This window comes from Artibeus jamaicensis, unplaced genomic scaffold (assembly GCF_021234435.1).
Source record: "Artibeus jamaicensis isolate MK-2021 breed Jamaican fruit bat unplaced genomic scaffold, CSHL_Jam_final contig_482, whole genome shotgun sequence".
Classification (NCBI taxonomy): domain Eukaryota; kingdom Metazoa; phylum Chordata; class Mammalia; order Chiroptera; family Phyllostomidae; genus Artibeus; species Artibeus jamaicensis.
In genome coordinates this window covers 10,819,376-10,838,752 of record NW_026521857.1, presented here as the reverse complement: position 1 = coordinate 10,838,752, position 19,377 = coordinate 10,819,376, and the positions used below count along the sequence as shown (strand labels likewise).

The following is a 19,377-nucleotide window of genomic DNA, read 5'->3' as shown; positions in this document are numbered from 1 at the left end:
AAATAAGATTTTTGAAAAAATAAACAGTAAAGGATCATTTAGTCCATCCTTATGAAATTGAGCATGGAACTAAAATGGTCAACCCCCAAGTCATTTGGAGAGTCCCTATCACCTGCCTGCATGCAGTGTTCATGGTTTAAGCTCTGAGAAATAGCCCCAGAATGGCCGGACCAAGACAAGGAAAAGGAAAAACAAGAATTATATGGGGATCACAAACCCACACTGATCAGGTAAGGTAAAAGGAAAGGAAGAAAACTGACTGACTCAAGATCTGGTGACTCAAAAGTGACTAGGAAGGGAAAAGGGGGAGTATAGCAAGTGGTGGGGTGAAAAGATCACCTTTTTTCAAGGCGAAAGAGATGCAGGGTCGGATTTGCACCCAGTTTCTCTTCCCTTTATTTCACACACATCAACCTAGTAGTGTATGGCAGGTGCTCTTCTAGGCATTTTACAATTCTTAATTTATTTATCCCAACACCAAACAACAGAAACCGGTTCTGTTACTATGCCCACTTCACAAATGGGGAAACTGAGGCACTGTGGGGCCTCATACTTTGAAGGAGAGCAAAGTGATGAATCAAACCTGGACAGTCAGATCCCAGTGTCTGAGCTCAGAAGTTCTGTGCTGCATCATTTATAAAATATTTCCTTGTCAAGGATGTGGTATAGATTCAGCGGAATGTATGCACAGCACCCAGCACAGTGCCTGACATTTAGCAGAGGCTGAATAATTTATCCCCCTCCTCCCACTGCTCCCTACTCTCTCCCCACAAACTGTGGGAGGCTGCAGACAAGATCCTGCACATAAAGGCAGTTCCTTCAATCAGCAAAGGCTCAGGGGCTTCGGGGCAAGCTGGAAGACAAGCGTCTGCCTTTATCCCCTGAGGCCTGGAACAAATGCTCCTACTCTATCAGAGATGTCCGGCATTTTCAGCCAGAGTCTGCCTTCATTATAATCTGCATTCGAGGAACAAGAACGGGAGATAAGCCTTAGGGAAATTGAAGATTCCTGATGTTCGTACTAGGAGCTACATAGATTTATGTCAAACACAAATAACAGAAGTCATATATACACACATACATACAACATCTAAAATGGGTATCATACCTACCACCAACATAAAATGACCTACTTTCCAGGACCTTTCATTGCCTAGAAACTGGCAGAATATCTGTATCAGTCTGTAGCTTATTTTAAGACAGACCAGAAACCAATGGTGAGCCCAAGTACAGAATCCCTTCTGAAATTATTAAGAATAATTAGGCCTCGGGCCCAGGGAACTGTGAAATAAAATATGAGAAAATTTTGTTTTCCAGCCCTATTGGCAGTATTTTCATGAACTGATGACAATAAAATAGACAATAAAACAGAGACTATTTTTGCATCTTAGTGTAAAAAACCATTGAGAAGGTAGACATGTTATCAGTTAAGTGACATTCAGCTGGACAAGTAGTGAGCGATGTTCACAAAATGGGATTTTAATATATTTGGAATTAACATATTTAATATATTTGGAGTAATTGTACACAGTACATGTTACTAATCAAAGAGTTTATAATACTACCTGGTAGAAATGCTGTCTACACACTCTTTCAATTTTTGCTCATTTAATAATAAGCCCTATTTTGTGTTAAAAAAAAACATAAGAAAATTATTTAATTGTGAGAAAAGACATCCCTACAATTAAGTACTGAAAATGCTGTTCTGACCCTGAGAATGTGCTAACATGGTCTAAAAGTAATTAAGAAGGAAAGCTGACTTTCCACATTTTTAGTTTTGGTCACTGTGGCTACTGGGTTTGTTGGTGGCCTGCCAAATCTTGCAAAATTATAGTACTCCCATCTATGTGGTTTCTAAAACTATAAGCTTCTTTTGTGAATAAGCTTGATTTTATGCTTCAGAAATCCATCAACCGCTAAGAGAGACTCTACAAAGAGCCCAGGTGCACACACCGGGAATCAAGTTCTTCATTCATTTTAATTACAGTTCAGCAGCACAAGTGAAAGAGGAAGGTGAAGAAGCACCTTCGTTTTAAAATGTTCCTTCGAAGTAACAAATTTCTGTCGGGGACACAAAGATGGAATCCTTCAACTTGCTCATCTTCAAAGTTCCCCAATGTGAATTATGCCTCTGTAATCATATGCAAGCCACATTTCGGCTTATGGCTCAGCCAGAATGTTAGGAGGGGGGCGGGAACAGAGAAAGCAAACAGTTAGCAGTGAAAGAGGAAGGCTGGATGAAGTTTTTCAGACTTTGTGGACCTGTGTGAACAGTTCCTTCCACTTACTGTTTAAGCTGTTACCCCCTGGCAGAGAGATTTGTTATCTTCTTAGTCATTTCAAAAGCCATCAAATGGGGATGAGGGAGGGAAGAGGTGGGGGAGGGAGGGAGTTTTTATGTGTGTGTCTGTGAGTCAGCAGAGCCGGAAGACTAACAAAACTACTTCAAACAAGAAGCTGGGAAAGAGGACAATAGCTTCCACCCCCAGACAGTGAGAAATTACATTATCCTAAGGGATCACGGCCACCCGTGTTCAGTGCAGATAAGTGAGAACCTTCTCTGCTCTGGCCAATAGGAGACCTACAACCGCAGCTGCTCCCAGAAGCTCTGGGTGGCCTCTCTTCCAGCAGCTCCAAATGGTTTCAAGGCAAAAATACTGCAGCTGGGTGGTGCTCAGAAGCCCGGGGAGGAAAGGCTGACAAAGCAGAGGGGTGGCGCCTTGCATCCCCCCCACCAGGTGCTCTAAATCCCTCTAGGGCCTTAGGACAATCACAAGGAGGTCTCAAGGCTGATTCCTAAGGCAGCTGTCAGAGCCTGCCTCACCACCATTCCACAGCAATAAACTAACACTGTGCCTCAGAGACTCCAGAAACTGGGGAGATTTTCCTGCCAGGCAGCTTGGTGCTCTAGAAGCAGTAGTGTAATTAATGCCACCTGGCAAAAGAGTGTGGGGCATTTCAAATTCAGTCTCCAAAAGAAAGAAGCCTTGCAGAGAAAGAAGCAATGCAGACACAAAGTCCCTTGGGACAGTCCCTTTAAAGACTCCAGCAACTCCGATCAAATACATACATTTGCAGTAAAATTTTAAATCCCCCAAAATTGGGTTAACTATCTTCTGAGAGAGAAAAAAAATCGTAACATTTTAGGAAAAGTATATGAAAGTTACAGTATAAGCTCACTTTGGGGTTAATCTCATTTGCATAGAAGAATTAAATTTTAAAAATCTATTTCACTTATTAATAGATTCACAGAGTACCTGCTGTTCAGTTTATAGTATTTCTTTCTTGATCTCTAGTTAATGCCTATAAAATATGTTTAACTGACAGAAAAGTTAGTCAAAACATAAAATAAGCTGATAAAGCTGAAATCTCATATGTACATGTAGTCCCTTGATCAAGTAACCCCTTTACAGATATCATTTTTGTATGTATATTATTTTAAAGCATATTTTATTATATACACAAAGTACATTTTATATATTTATTATATAAGGAAGTATATTTGTGTGTGTGTGTGTGTGTGTAACAAATGAGAAGGGATTATAGGATGCAGAAGATAGAGAAATAATGTTAAAATTGGAGTACTGGTGACCGACCATATGAGTAGCAACAATAATATTTCATGCAAAACCACAATGGCATAGGTGTTAAAATTAAAATTAAATCATTTGACATCTCGATCACTGAAATGGAGGTTGAAAGACTGAGGAGATGGCTTCCACTTGGCCCCAGATTTGCTGTGGGGCCTACATCAAGTTGTGCGATACCTCTGTTATAAAATCTGCAAAATGGAGATAACACTTCACACTACCCACCTCAGAGAGCCATCAGAAGATTAGATGCCAAGAAAGAAAATCCCCAAAGCCCTTTGAGTTTCTCATCAATATAAGACATGCGATGTAATAAAACACCAGCACCCCCTACAAAACTCCTAGACTTAGGCAACAGGGCCAATAACTCAGCCCGCATTTACATACATGTCAGATCAGGGAGGCGGTGGGCAATCTGCCCACAGCTTCCAGTGAAAAGGTGGGGAAATAATGCTGAAACTCAGATCTACTCACACCAAACAAAGCAGCCAGGGATAAGGAAAAAAACAGTACTGTTTTGACAGATAGCCAATGAATCAAAAGAGGCAATCCTGGCAAACAAAATTCCAGGTTTTTGTTTAAAGGTCTAGATCTACGAGAAGACAACCAAGTGATGTTGCATTGGTAGTTTTTCACAAGGAGTAAAATCTCATATTAAAATAAAATTGGTTCCCCAGAAGGTTAAGTGTAATGACCCGTTCACTGTGAATAAAATTTAAATGCAGAATATTTTTAATCAATTCATACCAGAAACAATACCCAAAATGAACTGTACATGGCCACCTAAAAAAACAATTATTTGGGAATTTATAGGAAATTAAGAGATTATTAAATATTCCTATGTCCTAAAATATTATGAATGATGGAAAACTTGAAATTGGCCAAATAAATGCCATTGTATTATATTATATTAATTATATTAATTATATTATATTATATTACATTATAACCTTTTTGTGGGTCATGTGTCAGATTACAATAAAAAAGATGAGAAATATCCTATTCCTGGTTCTTGTGAAACTCAGTCTAGCAAGCAGGAGACTTAGACACAAGAAAAAGAATACACTGGGTTAGAATCAAGTATAAGCAGAATGCGACAAGGAAGAGATCAAATAAGTAATTAATTCTGCATGGAAAAGGAGAGGGGTGCAGTTGAAGAAATTTCCAGAGATCTCACACAATAAACACTACTTCACCACACACAGAAGAAGGAAAAAAATAGCATTCTAGGTAAAGAAACAGCGGCTCATGTCTCAGGGCTCATCTCAGTCTGTCCCAACCAAGTGAAGCACCATGGAGACCGTCTGGAATGGTATGAGTTGCAAGGTCTTTGTGGGAGGGGGAGAGAGAGAAAGGGACAGAGCATCCCAGGATAATATTTTTGAAAGGGGACTTGATTATTTCCTATAATTCAAGATGTGAGACTGAGGCAAAATGAACAGAGCAGGGGAGGCAGTGCCTGCCCCTAGCATGAGACAGACTCTAGGGAATGGACGGCAGTGCTGCGGCTCCTTCTCTACGTGTAGGTGAGGCAGGTAGAAAGCGATTCTGCTAAAGGGCGTGACAAGCTCCACCATGACTCAGAAATGGTCAGGACTTGGGTTTCTAGGAGAAACAGCAGGTGAGTAAAAGAAAGTGCAGTAGACTGAATAAGGGCCTCCAAAGAAAACGGGATCTGATGTCTGGAACCTGTCAATGTTATCCTTTCTATGGCAAAGATTTTGCAGACATGATTGAATTAAGGTTTTGAAGTGGAGAGATTATTCCAGATTATTCAGCCGGGCCCTACATTCAGTAACAAGTATGCTTATTAGATGCAAGCAGAAGGGGATGTGATTACAGAAAGAAGAGGAAAAGGAAATGTGACCAGGGAGATAGATATTGGAGTGATGGAGCCACAAGCCAAGGAATGTCAGCAGCCACCAGAAGCTGAAAAGATAAGGAACAGATGCTCCCGTAGGCCTGTGGTGGGACACCATTCCTGTTGGCACCTAAATTTCCATTGTGTCAAGCAACCAAATTTGTGGCAATTTGTTACAGGAGTACAGGAAACATGCACACAGTGAGCAAAGAATCATCTCTCAGGTGCTCTTGGGTATCACAATCACCAGTCCTAATAAAAATAATTCAGATGGAAGGCACCTCAACTATCAAGGAGAAGTTGAAGTACAAGCTGAAGCCCTAAAGAAAGAAAGCTAATGCATTGAACTGAGTAACTGGCCAAAATTTAGATAATGGTAACCTGATAAAAGCACAGAATAAGTTAATACAAGACAGATGGAAGAAATGCAAATCGTGGCCACCAAATGATGACACGTGGGGAAAGAGAACTGGCTCTGAATACTAGTGGGAAAAATAGGAGAGATATAGCAACTCAGAGGACATCACTGGGTCACCAAATTTCTGGTATAGGATCGTTGCTTAATTTTAAGTGCCCATTGGACTTGGGAAGAGGTATGAGAGGGATGGAAAACACATACGTGCATCCTGACTCAATCAGAATGGGATCAGGAACTGGATCAGGACTAGACCACGGTATCAATGGGTCCAGGTGTGGGAAGACTATGGAAATAACACAGATGGGACCGGGAGGGCTAAAGAGCTTTGACTGCGCTCTTCAGCCCATTAGGGAAATAACTTGATGAGATCTATTTTGGGAGAGTGGGAGCAGGGTAGGATTATCCACAGTAGACTAAATAGCCCAGTAAGAAGGTAATTAACCCAGCCAAGACCAGATAGTAAGAATAGGAAAAATGGAGAAAGATTAGAAAAAAATTTAGAACACATGGAAAATTACTTGAATAAGGAACGAGTGGCTGGTAGGGCATGAGGGCAGCCAGTAAAGGATAATACCAATCCTTGAAGTATAATATTTAAAAGAAAAGGTTATGGTAGAACAGAAAGAAATGAGTTTGTTTTGGGTTATGTTGAATTTAAGGTAGTGATGGGTCCTGTCAGGGGTGACAATCACAAGCTAAAACTCAAAAGGTAAAAAATGTTTGAGATGTTTAAAAAAGCTATCTGTAATATATTCTTATCTTCTTCCTCCTGACCCATCACTATGAAAGGAATCCAAAAAAAAAAAGTCCCTAAATTTTTAATATCCTTAAAACAACATTTTGGAACCATAGTCATGCCACCCACTTATAAGAAAACCCTTGCACTGGCAACACTTAAAAGTAAAAGTATTAGAAATTTTCTAAGAGGAGGAAAAAATTCTTACCTTTAGCCATTTCCCTTTTGGGTCTGTTAATTTTGAGGAGATCTGGTGGACTGGACAGCAGGATGACCTGATGATGGAAAAGAAGGCAGAGTTTTGAAATGTGAGGATATCAAGTTAGACTCTGGCAGAGCAGTAAATACACATTTACAAAGAGAGAACGAAGCCCAGTATGTTACTGAGAAAACAGCCCAACAGACACCTTGGAAAAGAAATGCAGAAAAATTTTAAAAGGATATAGATTTATCTGGGGAAGACAATGTATGCTATAAGCCAGCTATAGATTCCGTATTCCTCTCCATCAAAACTCAGGTGTACAATGCTCTCTTGCAGAATCCAAGCGGCTCCCCCTCTAGCCTGTAAATGATCACGGCTAGTACCAGTTGAAATGTGAAGTCCCAGATTAGACAATCTGGGAGGGCTGACACACGGGAAGGCAGCGAGGTTTAATGTGAAGGTGCAACGGACTATGATACCATCTCTGTCCTCAGTCAAGGTATGTAAAGAGAAGGTTCTGTAGCCCCATAATGGAGACCATTGTCGTGCAGAGGTGACAGTAAAATAGCACCTTTATCTTAATAAGCTTTTGGACTAGCAAGTACCCGCAGTGAATAAATAAAAGACCTAGTGAAATGGATGTAAATAAACAAACATATGAGAAAATCAGGTCTTATTAGGAAGACCTATTATGAAAATACATCTATCTCAGCATCTGTTTAAGCTTTGAAGGTCACAAGAAGCCCTCACAGTACTGATATTCCAGAATGGAACACTGTATCAAGAGAAGCCCAAAACACACCCCAAGTTCATCGCACTGCCTTATGTCTGCATGTACTTATGAATGCTGCCTCATAACATCTCATCGGATCCCAAGCAAAGCTGTGCTTATGCTGACTCCCCCAAATTTTAACCATGGATTCACTCCACATGTTTTTATTTAGTGCCTAATATATAAATCATTCTGATGGAAAATACACACGTAAGTAATAATACCTGCGCTGAGGGAGTTAAAACTGATTAAGTGAAAAATAAAAAGCATGGAAATATAAAAGTGCAAAACATACAAATATTTAGAAAATCTACAAGTAAGAGTTAAGTATTCTTCAAGGCAATAAATGAGAGACAGAGAAAAGAAAAAAGGAAAGTCATGAACTGGAGTCCACGAAAAATGGATGAAGGATACATGGGTGCGCACATAGGGAGAGGAGCTTCCGAAGGACTGGGACTAAAGAGCCTAAGAAAGAGCCTGGGGTGGTGGAAGTTATGACATGAGCATAGAAAAGAAATTCTTGCTGCAGTACAGACGATGTTAACGGCCAATGAGGGGAGGGCCAGCTGAAGACGAGCTGACTGAGGAGTGTGGGCTTTACTTAGACCCAGGCTTAGTGTCAGATCAGGAGTGAAACATACACTATAGGCTTGAATCCGAAAGCCACCCAGGGAAGACGGGAATGAATACCTTTGTCTGAAGCGGCTAGTTGGAAGGCTGTTACAATAATCTAGGCAGGAACCATGAGTTCCTGACCTAGTAGGAAGAAAAAAAGATGAAAAAGAGATGGTGGGGGAAGAAAGAGTACTCATGAAGAAGGAAAAGATTTGAGTGATTGTATGGAAAAAGAGGATAAAGGATAGGGAAAGTTAAAAATGGTCTGGGCTCAGGATGTCATTACTGAGGCATTGGGAAGGAAGAAAGTGGACATCATTTGAGAAATGGTTCTGTTTTAAAGATGCAGTACTTGAGATGGGGATAGTATAACTTGGATGCAGTATCTTCTGGAGAGGAGACAGCAAAGGTGAGCTCTGCAGACTGAAGAGCCAAGGTTAGAAATCAGCACTATGAGAAAAAACTGAAATAACAATACAGGCATTGAGAAACCATTTAGAGAAAGAATCCAGGGCCCATGAGCTGAAAAATTTCTAGAATTTCTCAAACACACATCACAGTTTTTGACTTAGTGGAAAACTATCAGGAAATATTCTAAACCAAAGAACTTAGAAATGCTTCAAAGATGAGATTGGACTTATAGAGGGAACATATTTCTCAAAATATTTCAAAGACTAACATCTAACGAGCAAAAGTCATCCTAGAATATCAAACTATCAACTTTATGGTTAGTAATAGCATTAAATAAAGTCCTGTGGAATTTAGCTACAAATAAATTATGGTTAGCTTAGCTTATAACATGATTTTTAATCATTCAACATCATGACCAAAAAAAACCACCCAAAGTCACCAACAGGTATGTAGGGTCTGGTATTTTCACTGACCCCTTCCCCCACCCCTGACAACCACAATAACAGCTACTGACATACAGCTGATGGTTTCTTAGGGCCACAAACACTGTGAAATGCAGTGTCAAAGAGCCACAGAAGGTTTTTCAAACTAGAGAGATAAGTAAATGTTCACTTGGGTTGTTTTTGAGCTTCTGGTGGAGAACACAAAGCTAGAAGTTGTTTCCACAGCTGTCCAGAGTTCTGAAGCTCATTGGAGGAAAATGACACGGCATCTGCATATAAATAAAACATAATAGTCATGTCCTATCTTCCAGGTGAAGACATCCCAGAGATACTACAAAAAACATCAGCAAAAAAATTACACTGCCCTCCTGCCTCATTTCTCCCCCACCAAAAATGAGAAACTACTTTTTCAAATAAGAAAATCTAAAAGTAATGCCTAACACTTGTTATTTACTTGTTTAGTAATAACAGCTAACCAATTTAATACTTATTATGCTTCTGGTACTGTTATAAGCACTTAAATATCTACAAAATACCTATGTGGTAGGTACGATTATCACCAACCCCATTTTACTGAAGGAGAAACCGAGGCCCTGGGAGACTCAGTGAGTTGCCCAAAGTTACATCCTTAGTCTGCAATGGAGCCAGGACCTGAATCCAAGCAGAAGGATTTCAGTGCCTCACACTCTACCCTGATGCTGTCCATCCTATTGCTCAAATACATGCTCCAACGCCACATGTCCTATTAACCCCAAAAAGTAAACTATTGTTGAAAGACAGTAAACACTGTCTATGACATAAGTGAGTCTTGATTATTTCAAAAATTTCCAAGAGTACCAAATACAAACAAACCAAAAGAATACAGCAATATACACACATACACACACAAACACTTTCTAAGGATAGTTTAAATAAAAAAGATTGCAGTTGGATGTAGAGAAACTTTTGACCATTTAGGGTGACCAGAGAAAAATAGAATGACTGATACTAACATACAAGTTGCAAACATTTCCTTCTGGACATTTTTTTTTTAAAGTACTTCTAAATAGGAGGGAGGTGGGGTGCATGGGGGAGGGGTGGGCTGGGATGGGAGAAATAAACAGAAAACTGTACTTGAAAAATAACTAAATAAAAATTTTTTTTTAATGTAAAAAAAAAGTACTTCTGATTCACATCTACTTTTTAAAGTCGAGTTTGGATAAAATGCAGTATTTCTTTTAAGAAAATTATAGGATGCATTCTGTACTTCCCCCTCCTAATTTTTCTCTCATTTTTGCTGATTGTGGTCTAAATCTGGGTTTAAAAAAATTATACAAGCATCTGGCACACGATCTTTGGTAAGCATGACAACTTTCATTAAAAATTGATGTTTCAACCTGTATTTGTAAAGAATACATTTTAATCGAAGGCCTCTACAATAACTAGTTAACTGCATTTTTGATTCTGCCAACATTTTCTGGATCAAATGTTTGCATTTGGCTAATTTTACCTAAGACACCTACTTGCTATCTGATTTGGGTAGCAAGAATCCCAACAGTTTTGGGATTCAACCTCCCACGATCCTGTGATGTTCCAGAGTTGACAGTGTAGAACACAAATATTAGGCATGTCACATGGTTCTACCAGACCAAATTGTCAGAATCGAGTTTTAAGAGCAAGATGCCAGAAACAGCATTAAAAGCTTGATCAATGGCTGCCAGAGAGACTGGCAGCGGCCTTGGCCCCATTGTGGCCTTATCTAGCACACGAGGGCCTAGTGAATCCCTTCTTCATCACACAAGCAGTGTGGAGAATGCCACAGGAAATGTGGGTGTCTGAGCTTCTCCCACCCTGGCCTCAAACCTCTTACATTTCTAAAGTCCAGTGCAATGCTGATGTTGGATAAAAGAGATCAACAAGGAAAAAGACTTTTTCAAACTCAGTGTCAATAAGGAGAGCAACAGAAACCAGAAGCTCAGCATTTAAATTCTTAAAAATACTAAAAAATATATTTAAAAAACCCTCAAAATGAGTTCCAGTAATGACTTTGGGATTACATGAAATTTTAGGACTTCTCTGTTTTTTTTAAAAATTAGCTGCTTTGATCTATGCCAAAGAGAATTAAAAACTGCAGACTCACTTAATTGGTATAAAACTAAGTAACACTCTCTCATTATTGCCCTCTTCAGAAATGTTTCTTACTGCCTCACCCTGCAAGGCACAGTCTGAGCCAGTGTTTCCCAAACAGCATAAAACAGAGAACTGGCAGAGTAGCTGTTCGTGGTCTTCCTGGAGACAAAGATGATGTGCTCAGAGTCTTCCTTCTGGGGAACCCATATAAATTGGTAAATGCAAGACTGAGAAATCTGTAGAAACTTTGTGAAGAGTTCCCTACATTTATTTTACCACGGAACGCATTTCCACAAGGAACCTCATGGGATACCAGGACTACACAGAATACGTACAGCTTGGGAAACACAGCTCCAACCTTCTGAGCTCAGCATTCAAGACTTAAGAATCTGACCCCAAATACCCTTAACACCATCAATATACATTCACAGCTCTAATGAGCAATGCAGATCTGATACTCCAGTGTTTCCCCCACAGAAAGTCACCCCTCCACTCAAGTTCACGCCCTCCCCATGTCCTGAACAGACATTTGCTGCCCTGCTTTGTTTGGACCGTTCCCTGGGCTAGAACCTTCAATCTTTGATTCTATTTAATCCCTCAGCACTTAAAATAAAATTTCATCTCCTCTGAAACTCCCCCATATACTGGTGTTTTTCCTTTGCTCTGAATAGGTCACCCCAAATTAAATGGTGCTTGTTTGGGACGAACCTCCCACTTATATCTCTAGTATTCCTGCCTGTCCTTGAGCAGTAACAGAGGACTGATTAAAAGCCCTCCAGCAAGTGATTTAAATTCAAATGCTAGCTGCAGGGTACTAGGTTCCTGGGGCAAACTTCCTCTCTGAGCTTCACTGGTTTCTTCATCTGACCACTGGGGATAAAATAACATCTAGTCCACTGTGTTGCTGTGAAGTTTCAATGCAGCTAACACCCAAGACACTGTCTCAACACCACTTAGTACAGAAAGCACACGATAGACATTAACTTTATTACTTCCACATGATCTAAGTGGAAGACTTACCCCAAATGCTATGACTGCCAATAACCAGCACACATACAACCTCCACCATGTTCCTTCCGATGCTATTCTATGCTGTTACAACGATTACTATAAGATACATTGGCAGTGCCTGGGCCAAGTCATCACTGGGAAATCCATTAAGCAATCTAAAGCATAATGCTGGTACTGGCATGTCTGCGGAAGTTATGTGTGTGTTGCACTGTTACTCATTTGCCCATATTTATATTTTTTATCTAAATGTGGTTTGAGCATCACGTGAAATATGAACAGGCCAGTCCATACAGAATCACTTTAAACGTGAAGGGAAGCAGTTTTTGTCTCTTGATGAAAGGAAAACATTGTTAAAAGCAAATCTAGATATTAATTGTTCTTTCATTTTATTTAAAACATTAGTGAATGCTTTATGGGGGGACAGTATGCATTTTTATTTTATTGTAGCTGAGAAATTCTTAAAATAACACATTCAAAAATTCATTTGTTACCAAATAAATGTAAATTAGTTTAATGAAGTCTTCATGGATGTCATTTGAGGAAAGATCCGAAACCCAAACCTACTTGGTAACATTTCCTTTTATCTGTGTCTTCTCTCCCAGTCTTCTCAAACTCAACATCACTTTCTTTTTTATCTTTAGCTCTCATACTGGTCTCATGCCTTCTAAAATATCTTTTATATTTTACATTTTCATTGGGTGACTTACTTTTGTTGGAGTTAGTTAATCCCACATATTTTCAGTATTGTTTCTTTCTAAAAGCAAAGTCTCATTCCCTCCCCTCCACCCCTTCTCAACCTATGCTTGTCCTTCGAGAAGGACGGCTTTTTGGTACTGGACGCGGACATAACGTGGAAGTGGCCAAGTGTACGCTGTAAAGCGAGTCCACCTTCAGATCGCCTTACTGGAGGCAACGCTCTCCCGAGAACACGGTCTCCTTCTCCAAAGATGGAAAGACTGGATTTCCGCCCACGGCAGCTCTCCCCACCGCAGGGTGTGGGAACAAAATGGATGTAATGGTGAGCACAAAAAACAAAACTAATTTCATTTTACAAAATATATTGAAAAGTTTCTCACTGTACATGTGACACTACATATAAAATGTGTGTTACTCATTATATATGTAATACATAAGACATAAATACTTGTACACATATATAGAACCTTAAACAATGTGACATCTTCTCTAACGAAATCTAGTGGCAATTATTTATTCGAACAAGTGAGATTCTCTTTTTTTTTTTGGTCTGATTAGAACATTCTTAATATTATAAAAGTGCCTGAATTTTGCAGGATACGTCTTTGCCTGGCATACTAACGTGCCAAAAGGCCCAGAAATCATAACATCTCATGCTTTACTTCCTGCTGTCATTGTTATTTCTATGTAGTAATATTTCATAGAGATAATCAGCACTATGTTAACTTTCCAAGCTATGTTTATCTTTTAAAGAATGGCATTTTTATTTAGACTTAGGGTTACATCTCTATTAAATTAAAAGAGTATAAGGTCATTTAGCTCAAGTTCCTTTCCTGCAAATATGTGTGACCCACAGGGGAACCTGGGGACACACTCCCTGTCTCAGAAACTGACATAAAGCCGACTCCTCTCTGAATCCAACTAAAAGTGAGATCACTTAATGAAGAACTAAAGGATATAAAAAGGAAAGTTTTATCTCGATAACATTTTAAGCACAGGCATTCAGCATTAGCATGAGGCTTCAGCAAATCCATGGGCAGCAGGAGGCACACGGTCTGCCTGCCCCTCCGCCCTCCTGTCTCCCTACTGCTGATTCCATTTGCTCGCCACACGAGTGTAGGGCCCACCTTTGACCCCTGGACCTGCCAGTAGCTAAATGGAAAGGGTCTGACACCACTTCACCTTTCTTTATGGAAATCATTGACCTCAATTTTCATAATGAATCACTTTAGAAATGCATTGGTTTTGAAATAATCCAGGGGAGAGACGTCAAATTATTTTGAGGTGGCTCTTCCACTGTTTACCAACTTACCCAGGGTGCCAGGTGCAGGCCAAACTGGGAAGCTGATCAAGTTTTGGGGAGAATCTACTGAAATCCTTTTCTAGGCTCTTTTTGTTCACAAAAAACACCTACAAAAGAGCTTCCCAAAGCCTCTTCATCCCCGACCATCAAATCTATCATCCTAACCGCACCTCCCTCCCCATGCCGCGTTCACCCTGCATCCCAGCACCCGCCCTGCCTGGCCCGTCTGTCGCACGCCAGACCAGCGCTTCTCAAACTGGGGTAATCTACAAAAGTTTACTCATACTCCCAGCAGTGACCTAAATTATTTTACTCAGTATTCAAAATATGTACCAAAACCACAACTAGGAATAAGCTCCTGATGCATCTAAGTCCTATACAACTACAAAGCCAAAATAAACTGTTAAGAAAAACTCACAAAAAGCTACAAAACAACACTATTTAACTAAAACTATTTAATAATATTAATATTAAGTATTAACTGAATATAATAGATGAGGTTATGCTGCAGATCTGTTACCCGCAGCCTGACTGTGGCACTTGGGCTACAGCCAACATTCTTTGGAGCTAAGGGTGCTTACGTTACTGGGACAGCAGGGTGGCTCAATTACCTCACCACTCTTCTCTAACCTATATCAGAAAAGGGTGTCATCCAGCCTAAACTTGGTAGGAGCTCATCACTTATTAATCAATCATTAGCCAGAAAGAGAGACTACTACCTAGGAGGGGGCACCAAGGTAAACACCAGTGCTGAAGGGTCCCGGGAAGACCCTGTTACAGCATTACCATTCACATGACTCCGAATGTGTTTACCTAAGTTTATTACTGTTATCACAATGAAAACACAAAGCTGAAACGTTCTGGACAGAAGTGAAGTCCCTGGGAGGACATGCTCTGGACAGGACTCCCGAGCCCAGCTCCAGGCCACCTCTCCAGATCCACTCCTCCACCCTAGCTCTCAGCCCAGCTACCATATGGGAAAGCAATATGATGGATGGATTCCTCATGTGGAGCAAGGTCGTACTTTCCAAGATGCTCAGCATATAAAAATAAATTCTTGGAAGAGACCACAGTGTCTTTAATCCAAATAGTACATTTTTAACTCTAGAATTTCAGGCATGATGGATGGGGAAAAAAAGAAAGAGAGAGAGGGGAAGGGACAGAGATTTGTTTACAAGCGGAGTTTTTAGGGGAAAATTGCTTAATTCCCATGGCTCTCTGATAACAGCACAGTTCACATACACTTCTCTTCATTCCTCAATCAACGGCATTTTGACTATCAATATCATTCCCAAAGCAAGTGCGAATTTATCTGTGCCTGGTGTTAAGTCTGCATTGACATGAATGCACACTTACACACACGCACACACAGAGCAACCTACATGCCACGCAGGTCCACACACTTAGTGACTCAATAGCACCAGCCCTTCCCTTCTTTTCCTGTTCTAACTTCCTATGGAAAAAGTACCGATGTGACCCAAAAGGCAGAAGTAGCCCTGGAAGGAGAAATCTGTCTCTGGTTATCTGTGGCTGCAGGCAGAAACCACGCTGGAGGTGGGGCAGGACAGTCCACCCCCAAGAGGACACTCACACCCTCTCACTCCAGAAAGTTTTAACCTCAGGCCAGTAGGAAACAGCAATATCCTTAACAAATTTAACTCACTGCCCTTTTCACAAGGTCTACTGTGCGAGATTCATTTGAAGCCTATACCTTTCAAGAAAACTAAATGGCAATAAAATAATCACAACAAATGGCAGTAGCACTACTAATAAAACAGCTAAGGCGTGTTGTGCTGGCTGGCATGTGCGATAAGGGCTTTACCTAGATTTTCTCATTCAGCTCACGGCTTGGAGGTACGAAACATGACCACAAGTGACAATGTTGTCACGTTTTAAATACTTACACACAGCTAGTCTCATAAGTTCAAACAGTAAAACTAAGCTCCTGAAAATGTCATTAGCTTGATCAGACACAGAAAGGCAACTTTTGGGCTCAGTGTATTATCCATTTACTCCTTTATAATTGACTTTAAATTTTTTTATATCTATAATAGTTAATAATTTATGACACATGTAATAAAGAACTTTAAAAAAAATAACAACACTGTGTTAGTCAGCCAAGGCTACTATAACAAAGTACCATAGACTGGGTGTCGTAAACAGCAATACAACTTCTCACAGTTCTGGAGGCTGGAAGTGCAAGATCAAGGTGCCCTCAGGGTGCAGTTCTTCTGAGTTATCTCTTCTCGGCCTGCAGGGGCCACCCTCTTGCTGCCTCTTCCATGTGTTCTCCGCCCTGTGCTGTGTGTCACTGAATCTCCCATGTGCCCAAATGTCCTCCTCTTTAAGGACGCGAGGTGGAATCAGGGCCTACGCTACAGGCCTCATTTTAACAGTCATCTCTTTAAAGACCTTATTTCCAAATACCATTATGAAGGTTGGGGCCTCAACATGAATTTGGGAGGAATACAATTGAACCCATAATAGACACCCATATTCCACATCACTTAAAGAAATTAAACATGTGCAGCCCCTCTGTGGGTCCCTCCCAGACCAAAATCCTTGTCCCCCAAGAGTAACTATTCTTTTAATTTTTTTTAAATTTCTTAATAGCTTTATCAACTATATTTACATGTTTTAAAAACTTTACTCTTCTCAAACAGAACCGTTGAAAGCAATGAATCTTCCTCCAAGTAGGGTTTTAGCTGCATCTCCCAGAGACTTCTATATATTGGGTGTACTTTATTATCATTTCAAAACATTTTCTCTGACCTATGGCTTATTTAGAAGTGTGCTGCTCAATTGTAAAAGGAGAAGGAATTTTCTAAGATGGCTTTTTATTATTAACTAATTTAATTTTGCTTTTGTTAAAGAACATATTTAATGTAATTTCAATCCCTTTTAAATTATAGTGACTCATTTGATGGTTCAACATATGATCTTGCATTTGAAATTTAAATAATGATAATAATAGCATAATTTAATATAGCTACATTCACTGTGGCTATGTTGATTCAAAATATCAGTCACTTATAGGACTGCTTAAGTAAGTAGAAGCAAGCTAAAAAAATCTTTATTCAATTAAGTGAAAGTTTGACTACCACTTGTAGAAAATGGACAAAGTACTTATTTTTAGGGGCACAAGTATCCTTTTTTAACTAAAGTGCTGACTAAAACAGACCGAAGATTATATACCAATATCTTAGAACAACACCATTTTTAACAAATCATACAATTTCTAAAAAAAATACTAATCCCTTACTCTACCTCTAGGAACATACACTGGGTAATATGAAGAGATCAACTAATTATCTTGAAATTTATCCTACAGCAAATAGAACTGGATCAGTATATGAGATTTAAGAAATCTCAGATCCCACATCCGAGTTTATACACAGGGTTGTAGTAAAGGGTAAAGGGAGCCAAATGGTGATGAAAGATAACTTCACTTTGGGTGGGGGGAGCACAGTGGGATACATAGATCATGTATTATAGAAACATATTCCTGAAACCTATGTGATACATAGGTTCATAAGGATCATATAACCTTAGATACAAAGGTTATATACTATTAAAAAATGCAAACCTTCTCAGTTCCTTTGCCCATTTTTTTATTAAATCGGGGTTTTTTTGTTTTGTTTTGTTGGTGTTGAGTTTTATAAGCTCTTTTCAAATTTTGGATATTAATCCCTTATCAGATGTATTGGCAAAATGTTCTCCTATTCAGTGCATTGCCTTTTTTGTTATTTTGTTGATGGTTTCCTTTGCTGTGTAAAAACCTTTTAGTTTCATGTAGTTCCATGTGTTTATTTTTTCTTTTGTTTACATTGCCTGAAAAAAATGTATCAGAATAAGGCCTGCTACAAGCAATGTCCGAGATTTTACTGCATATGTTTTCTTCCACAATTTTTATGGTTTCGGATCTAACATTTAAGTCTTTAATTCACTTTGAATTTATTCTTGTATAAGAAGGTGGTCTTGTTTCATTTTTCTGCATGTATCTGTCCAATTTTCCCAACACCATTTACTGAGTGAACTATCATTAGCCCATTGTATGTTTTGCCTCCTCTGTCAAATATTAATTGACTAGAAAGCCATGGGTTTATTTCTGGGATATTTTTTCCATTGATCTATGTGTCTGTTTTTATGTCAGTACCATGTTATTTTGATTACTATGGCCTTCCAGTAGAGTTTAACACTAGGTAATGTGATTCTTCCAACTTTTCTCTTCTTTCTTAAGATTGCTGTTGCTATTTGGGGTCTTTTGGGTTCCATATAAATTTCTGGAATATTTGTTCTAGTTCTATGAAATCCATTATTGGTATCTTGATAGAAATTACATTGAATTTGCAGATTACTTTGGGTAGTATAGACATTTTAATGTTGTTATTTCTTACTAGCCATAAACATACAGATGACCAATAGACATATGAAAAGATAGTCAATGTCACTAATCATCAGAGAAATGCAAATTAAAACCACAATGAGATACAATCTCAAACCTGCCAGAATAAATATCATCAATAAATCAACAAACAACAAGTACTGGTGAGGATGTGGAAAAAGGAGAACCATTTTGCAGTGGGTGGGAATGCAGACTGGTGTAGCCACTGTGGAAAGCACTATCAAATTACCTCAAAGAATTGAAAATGGATCTGCCTTATGACCCAGTGATTTGACTTCTGGGAATTTATCCAAAGAAACCCAAAACACTAATTGGAAAGAATATATGCACCCCTATGTTCATTACAGCATTATTCACAACAGCCAGCATCTGGAAGCAGCCCGAGTGTCCAACAGTAAATGAGTGGATCAAACAACTATGGGACATTTACGTAATGGAAAACTACTCGGCTATAAAAAGGAAGAAATTTTATCCTTTGTGACAGTATGGATGGACCTGGAGAAAACTATGCGAAGTGAAATAAGCCAATCAGAGAAAGACAAACGCCATATGATTTCACTCATATGTGGAATCTAATGAATAAAATAAACTAATAAACAAAATAGAGGCAGACTTAGAGAGCAGGCTGACAGCTCTGAGGGGGAGGTGGAAGGGTAGAAGAATTGAGCAGAAAAGGAAAGAACTCAGGGACACAAACTACAATGTGGTGATTGTGGGGGAGGGAGGTGAGGGTATAAGGGAGATAAATGGCAATGGAAAATATGCAATAAAAATAAACTATTAAGCCATTCTAGGAGAAACAAGC

At 39.4% G+C, this 19,377-nt stretch overlaps 1 long non-coding RNA gene across 1 annotated transcript in view; it reads right to left on the bottom strand.

The window, feature by feature from the left end:
• Positions 1-19,377, bottom strand: part of LOC128627898 (uncharacterized) — a 337,323-nt gene that overhangs the window by 38,571 nt on the left and 279,375 nt on the right. The window contains exon 6 of the long non-coding RNA XR_008392191.1: positions 6,814-6,880. This is a non-coding gene — a long non-coding RNA (uncharacterized LOC128627898). The remainder of the gene's footprint in view (positions 1-6,813; positions 6,881-19,377) is intronic.